The sequence below is a fragment of the Helianthus annuus genome, chromosome 12 (genome assembly GCF_002127325.2).
Source record: "Helianthus annuus cultivar XRQ/B chromosome 12, HanXRQr2.0-SUNRISE, whole genome shotgun sequence".
NCBI classification, from domain to species: Eukaryota; Viridiplantae; Streptophyta; class Magnoliopsida; order Asterales; family Asteraceae; genus Helianthus; species Helianthus annuus.
The window spans coordinates 39315451-39323309 of NC_035444.2; the positions used below are offsets into that span (position 1 = coordinate 39315451).

The window sequence follows — 7859 nt, forward strand, 5'->3', positions numbered from 1 at the left end:
TTGTCTCGCGCCTCATCCTTTTGTATGCGTGCGTCATCCATTTGGTTCCTCTTTTGCATCTCCGCTTGCATACTCTTCAACATTTCCATCATTTCATTTCCACCCGAAGACCCCCCTTTTTCTTGACCCGCTTGGTATTGCCTTTGGTATCCTTGGTTGTTCCCACCTCTATATCCACCTTGATTATTGTAAGGTTGGCGCGAACCATAATTCCCTTGGCTACCTTGAAAGTTCGGGTTTGATTGATTCGAAGGGTTCCCATAACGAAAATTCGGATGATTTCTCAACCCGGGGTGATAAGTGTTAGAATTCATGTTGTAATTTCTACCACCCCCTCCTTGACCTTGAATGGCATGAACTTCTTCAAATTGCCCTTCAACCATTCCTTGGCAATTTTCCGCCGCATGACCTATTTCATTACACAATGCACAAACGTCATAAATTTGATTAGAAGTTTGTATATTACCATCATCAACCGCGTGCACTTGTGTTCGAGTAACGGCCGGTCGTGCTCTCCTTGAAGCTTGAGCCTTTCTCTTTGAGGTGATCGCCATTTGTTCCAAAAATTCCCAATCCTCATGCTCATAATTTGTGCCAAAAGTTCCATTTGTGATGGACATCAAATCTCGTGCATCTTCGGCACACAACCCTTCATGAAAAGCGTTCATTAACTCCCAAAGCTCAATCCCATGGTGTGGACAATTTTTAATCATCATGTTCAAACGCTCAAATGCTTCATGGAACATTTCGCCTTGTTGTTGTTGAAAGCTCCTCAATCCTTTTCTCGCATCATTGGTCTTTTGGGCGGTATAGAATTCGTCTAAGAATGTTTGTTGCATCTCCGCCCAAGTATAAATAGATGCTGAAGGCAAAGTGTAGAACCACTTCTTTGCCTTGTCCTCCAAAGAAAATTGAAATAGTACCAACTTGATATCATCGGCCGAAAAACCTTGACTCCCAAGAGTATTGCAAATTGAGTCATAGGCTTCCAAATGGAAATAAGGCTCCTCCGTTGCTAGCCCCTTATATTTCGGCAAACTTTGTAACGAATTGGTTCTTACTTCAAAAGTTCTCCCTTGGTTGTTATGAGGAATAACCACCGGTGAAGGATTGTGCGTTATCACCGGTCTAAAATGTGCTTCAATTCCCCTTGCATTTTCCCTAAGATGCCTCCTTGGCACACCAAATCGACCTCTTGGACGAACTTGACCCATTGGCCTTTGCATGGGCCCTTGTGGTACGATTGGTTGTTGAATTGGCCTTTGAATTTGCGGTTGCACCTGTTGTGGTCGAACTTGTTGCAAAGGAACCGGGCGTTGCATTTGCGGCCCTTGTGGCCTTGGCCTAATATGTTGAGGTATGAGTTGTTGTTGAACCCCACCAACATTTGGAATCACTTGTACTTGGCCTTGCGTATAACCGTACTCCCCTTGCTCTCCATCACCCCCATAACCGTATCCTTCTTCATCAAAACCTTCAAATTCCTCATAACCTTCATCATACCCATCTCCTTGAATTCCCGATGATTGCCCAAATGGAATAGTCGAGTATTGGAAACCCGATTGATTTGGTGGTCGATACGGTGTAGCATGGACAATAGACGAAATTGGTGCCATAGTATGGCTCGAATATGATGGACCTGCACCCGGGAAAAAATGGGATAATGGTGGTATAGTAGTGGAAGGGTTAAAGGTGACGGTTGGTTCTTCTTGGGTAGTAATGGGCTGTGTGGTGTTGGTTGGTGTAACCTGTTGAGGTATGGTGGGTTCGGTAGTATTTGGTGGAATGGTAGTGTTAGGTGAAGGTTGAGTGGATGTTGGTATGAATGATGAGGTAAATTCACCCGTAGTGGGTGGTGGTGGTGGTGGATCCATGTATCGAATTGGTGTAACTGGTGTTGTTGGTGAACTATTGATTGTATTTTCCCTTAGCAAAATTCTGTTTGCTCGCAAAGTTCGCTCGATTTCCGGATCAAACGCCAATGGTGATAACTTGTGAGAGCTCCTAGTACGCATGCACCTGTAAATACCTGCACACTAACACACCTCGCGTAAACCAGAAAAATAACAAACTTAAAGCAAAAACAAAAATAACACACGTTGCGCACTACTCCCCGGCAACGGCGCCAAAATTTGACGTGATGTCGTGGTCACGCAAATTTAATCCCAAAAACAACTATGTAAATAGTGGTAAGCGGGTATCGAACTCAGGGAGTTTGTGGAAAATGTGTTATTTGAAAGTTATCTAAGTTAACTAAAATTAAACTAATTGCAAGAAAAATAAAATTCACGAGTTGTTTTGATTTGATTGGTTTTAAAAACTAAGATTAATTAACTAATTTGCGAAATGAAACTTGAAGTTGTAAACAATTGAGAAATAAACGACTATCTTGTGTATCCGGTTTGCTTCAACTTTTGTGTTAATCATTTAACTAGAAAGAACTACATAGACATAGTTCATGCATAAACAATTGCAGTGATGAAAGGGGACGAAGTACTCAGATTCCGAGAACGTGAGGTTATCACCCGATGATCAATCAACCCTTACCCAAACCTAACTATACCCATGATATCCCGATTGCCAACGGCACCAAGAACGTATGGTTTCTAATTAGTTTAAAATAAGAATCAACCTGTTACTAATAATCGATTATACACCATAACAATCAATTTAAATGAAAAGAGATTGATATTCTAGAAATGCAAATAAGAACACAAAAGTCTAAACAAACCTTCACCACAAGATAGTCATTAAAGTACCTAGCCACTCATGGCTTTAACACACATCATGACAAAATAGAAATAAAACCAAAGTTCACAAGTTCCACCAACAAAGACAAGAATATAATGCAAAGATTGTTCCCCAATGATTCTAGTGAAAAGATTATGCCAAAGATCTGTTCCCAAGTTCTCAAGACTCTAATTTATGCTCCCAAGTCGTGTTCCATTCAGGTGTAACCGAAGACCCATGATGAGGACCCTTAAAGCTCCATAAAACGGCCAATTAATGCAGGAGTTACCAATTTGGAACAATCGGCGCCGTAAGCTACGGCGCCTGCCGTAGCTTACGCCACCCAGCGAACAATCCATCTTCCATCAGCACCGTAAGGTACGGCAGGAGGCCGTAGCTTACGGTGAGCATTGAACCTTTACGCCGCTTTGCTCCTGTCTTACGGCGGACAATTTGGCACTTCTTTGGGTGCCGTAGCCTACGGCAGAGGCCGTAGGTTACGGCCTTGAATGGCTTTTTGCTCTTTGTTTCCTTCATTACACTTGGTTCCCACACGCCTCGATCAAGCCAACTTCTAGTTCCCATTCAAGCCCTCTAAAACCCGCATCTTGTACACTTTAACACCTGCACCATCATTAACTTGTGATTACCTAATTCATACAAATAACCGGATAAAATATAGAGAATGTGCGTTATGTTAAGCCTTTTAAGGGTTGTCCTACGGACCACCCGTCACGTGACAATCAAGTCTGGGACTTGGTTGAGCTACCCCCCGAATCTCGGGCAGTAGGGAGCAAATGGGTTTTCAAGAGAAAAACTGACATGCATGGAAATATACAAACCTATAAAGCACGGCTAGTAGCGAAAGGTTTCACTCAAACTCAAGGTATTGACTATGATGAAACCTTCTCACCCGTTGCTATGATCAAATCGATCAGGATATTACTTGCCATAGCTGCGTACTATGATTACGAAATTTGGCAAATGGATGTTAAGACCGCCTTTCTTAATGGACATCTTTCCGAAGATGTTTATATGGTTCAACCTAACGGTTTTATCGATCCAAAATATCCTAATAGGGTATGCAAGCTAAACAAGTCCATTTATGGACTCAAGCAAGCATCTCGGAGCTGGAATCTTCGTTTTGACCAGAAAGTTTACAGAAAGGCTAGTGGGAGTGCTATATCATTTCTCATCTTGTATGTGGATGATATATTGATCATTGGAAACAACATCCCCATGCTTAAGGAAATTAAACATTGGTTGGGATCTTGTTTTGCAATGAAGGATCTTGGAGAAGCTGCTTACATTCTAGGAATCAAGATCTATAGGAATAGATCTAAGCGACTTCTTGGGCTAACTCAGAGCACATACATAGATCAAGTAATGAAACGCTTCAAGATGGAAAACTCCAAGAAAGGAGGTGTTCCAATGACTAAAGGAACCGTTTTGGACAAATCGCAAGCTCCCTCTGAGGACCGAGAGATAAAGCAAATGGAAGGAGTTCCATATGCTTCAGCGATTGGTTCTATCATGTATGCTATGGTATGTACTCGACCAGACGTCTCGTATGCTTTGAGCATGACCAGCCGTTACCAGCAGAACCATGGGGTTGCCCACTGGACTGCAGTTAAGAACATCCTTAAGTACTTGAGAAGGACAAGATATGTTCTTGATATTTGGAGGAGTCAATGAGGAGCTCACTGTAAAATGTTACACTGATGCTAGTTTTCAAACTGATCGAGATACCTCTCGCTCACAAACGGGTTTCGTGTTCACTCTCAACGGAGGAGCTGTCTCATGGAAAAGCTCCAAGCAGAGTGTTGTAGCTGATTCTACCACGGAATCTGAGTACATTGCTGCATCAGATGCCGCAAAGGAAGCTGCTTGGATGAAGAAGTTCATAACCGATCTCGATGTGGTTCCAAGTATCATGAAACCCATCCAGATATTTTGTGATAACACAGGTGCTATTGCTCAAGCCAAGGAGCCTAGATCACATCACAAAGCCAAGCACATTTTGAGAAAATTTCACTACATATGTGAGATTGTGGAACGTGGAGACATCGTTATAAGCAAAATTGACACAGATCAAAACTTAGCTGACCCATTTACTAAGCCAATGACTCAAGAGAAACATGACCGTCATATGGATGCTATTGGGCTTAGATTAGCTAGTGAAATGTTTTAATTTAGTATTTGGATGTACGAACATCAAACAGTTGTATTCCTGTATTCATTTTGATTTACTAGTTAAATGCAATTCTTGAATCCTACAACTGTGTTCGATTTTGATACGTTTAATCCGTGAATCTTGTATTCTAAATTATCCGTAGTCGATCAGACTCATGGGAACGACTCTGAATTAAGACTATTCTGATTTTGGACTCAAGGAATTGACTTCCAAATTCACAGGCTTCATTATGAATGATGCTGGATGTAACTCGCATCAAATCATCTTCATGGATCTTAGTCATAAGATGTTTTGATTTGGGCATACTCATTTAGTATCCTCTGACCTGAGATACATACTAGAACTTCCGTTTACTAAAGACTATTCTTTGATCAGTGTCAATCGATGTCGCGTAACTGCCAGTCATAAAGGCATTGGTTGGGAGTGGTTCTGAAGTTCAGTGGGAGTTGTATGTAGTCAAGATGGGATTCTGTGCTCTTACATTATATGTAACAGTTAGACATCTGGGCGCCCTCGTTGATTCAAACTGGTGAAGTGTAAGGCCTTACCCAAACTTACTGTGTGTTTGATTGGACCATTTTGATTCTTGAACGAGAACGATAATGATTGAACGCCATATGAGATTGAATCTGATCCATGTCTCATTGTTCAATTGATGTCTTTTACAGAAGGGATAGATGACAACGATTGCCATAAGTCTATTGTCTTCAAGTAGCAAGCCATTGCTAAAGGGAAGATACCTTGGTTAGTGACTTTAAAGTGTCATGACCTGTTAGGGGCAGCCATGTGTAGCTAGAGCACCGCTGGCTGTCTGCGTTGAGATCTTATCAGAGACCGTCCAAGTGGGAGCTGTTGGATATTTATGTCCGGTTCGATAAGTCAATGCTGCCGACCGGGTCTTGACCCGTAAGAGTTACACCGTGGTCAACGAACTAAAAATCCACTTAACTAATAACTGGTAATTACGAACGATACGCGGGTATTGAACGGAGAGACGGGTACATGGGCCGGGTGACACGGGTATTCTCACCCACCGCCACTTGTCACTTGCCACCCTTTTTGGCCAATAGAAATACATGCAACTTTGCCACCCTTTTTGGCCAATAGAATTACATGCAATTTTGCATGATTGACACTTGGCTAACATACATGAATGTCCATGTTCTATATAAGTGGGTCTTGTATTTGGTGGAAGATGCAAGAGAAGATCACAAAACTCTCTCAACTCACACACCCAAACCGGTCACCACCGCCTGCCGCCGCCGCTCTCCGCCGGTCGCCGCCGCCCGCCGCCGGCCACCACCGCCGAGACCCGGCTCACTTTCGCGTATCTCTCGTTCGTGTAACTAGCATTCGTTCGTTGAACCTCGGTGTCTCAACCGGTTATTTACTAACCGAAGGTATATCTAAACCCCCTATGGTTGATGTTCTATTTCGTGTTTGCATGTTGGTGACTTTGTTCCATTACGGGTAATCCTTGGTATAAACGTGTTTATGTTAATTTTGTTACATACGCTTCCGTTGCCAAAATGTGTATATGTTTTTTTTTAACTAGTTAAAGTTTATTTTGAGTTTATTTTGAATAACCTATTTCTAAATGCACTATTTTGTCAAAATGTTTTGACTAAATCCTTGTGACAAAATAAACACATATTTAATATGAACCGGGTTCATGAAATAAAAGAAAAAATATACCACGGAAATTCCTTCACATTGTCCCAATGCAAATAAAACACTATTGTGCCCACTACACCCAACAGATCTTTCCCAAACTAATTTGTTACGATGGTTATGCTAAAGGCAAGCAACGTTTGTAAAAAAAGACAAATAGTACAAAAGCAAAAACGAAAATGAAAATCATGTATACACACATAATTTCCTATGTTGTTTTCTTCATTCTCTATGAAATGGCAACACGTGTTTCGATAATGTTGGCTCTATAAGAATTGGCCCGCGTGATGTGTCCGAGATTTTGTACATGACAAGTAAATATTTAATAAACATGAATGTACAATAAAAGAAAATTAAATATCTAATCTCCATCATAGTTTTGTACTCGAAGTTATCAGGTACCGATTTGGTACCAGTAGTAAAAATGTTGAAAAATAGTGAAACTGACTCGTATCAAAGCAGAAAACAATATAATGAATACATGTATGTGTACTTATGTTGTTTGATCTGTATGGGTTCTGTACTGTACCATTAAAATTTATATCAGAAAGTTGACAAAAAATAACATAATTGTGTATTTAGATTTGTTTATTAAAGTTAACGAACACAAGTTATTAGATAAAAATTAAATTAGTCCATAATCAATAAATTATATATTAAAAATGACACTCGGCTAGATATTAGTAGTGTTATCATTTAGTTCCCATTTTGGGAGAAAAAATATATACATAGTTTGCCATGATATTATCTCATACATCTTCTCAAGCATCAATAGATGTGTCGGGCCTCATTTGATGAATTGCTAAGGAGTACTTTTGTAAAGGTGTAAAACCTCTTCTACCTCTGGCATCTCATGCTAGCAAAAAATGACATTGTTCTTTATAGATCGTCGACTATTCGTTGAAATAGGCGACCACTCATTCGAAACAGCTGACAACTAAGATCGTCATCGGTGTACATCGGTTTTCTCAAAATTAGCCCGCCACCAAATGATCGTGTGCACCTTCAATTAAATACAAAAATGATCATAACATGAAAAAAAAACAATGCTATAAATTAAACAACAATTAACTAAAAAGTTTAAACAATACTGTAATACATGGGAAGGGTGTCGGGGTCTCGTGTGATCGAAGTAGAAAATCGTATGAAGGTTAAAATCGGTGTAGGTGACAAGACATACTTTTGGCTTGACAACTGGGTATGCAACGGGTCCTTGCACAATTGTTCCCCAACCTTTTCGCCTTGGAAACAGAAAAATTCTGCC

At 40.6% G+C, this 7859-nt stretch overlaps 1 non-coding gene across 1 annotated transcript; it reads left to right on the forward strand.

The window, feature by feature from the left end:
* Nucleotides 1-684: 684 nt before the first annotated feature.
* Nucleotides 685-790, forward strand: LOC118485244. The gene has a single exon (XR_004875549.1). It is a non-coding gene; the product is annotated as a small nucleolar RNA R71 (small nucleolar RNA).
* Nucleotides 791-7859: the final 7069 nt, after the last annotated feature.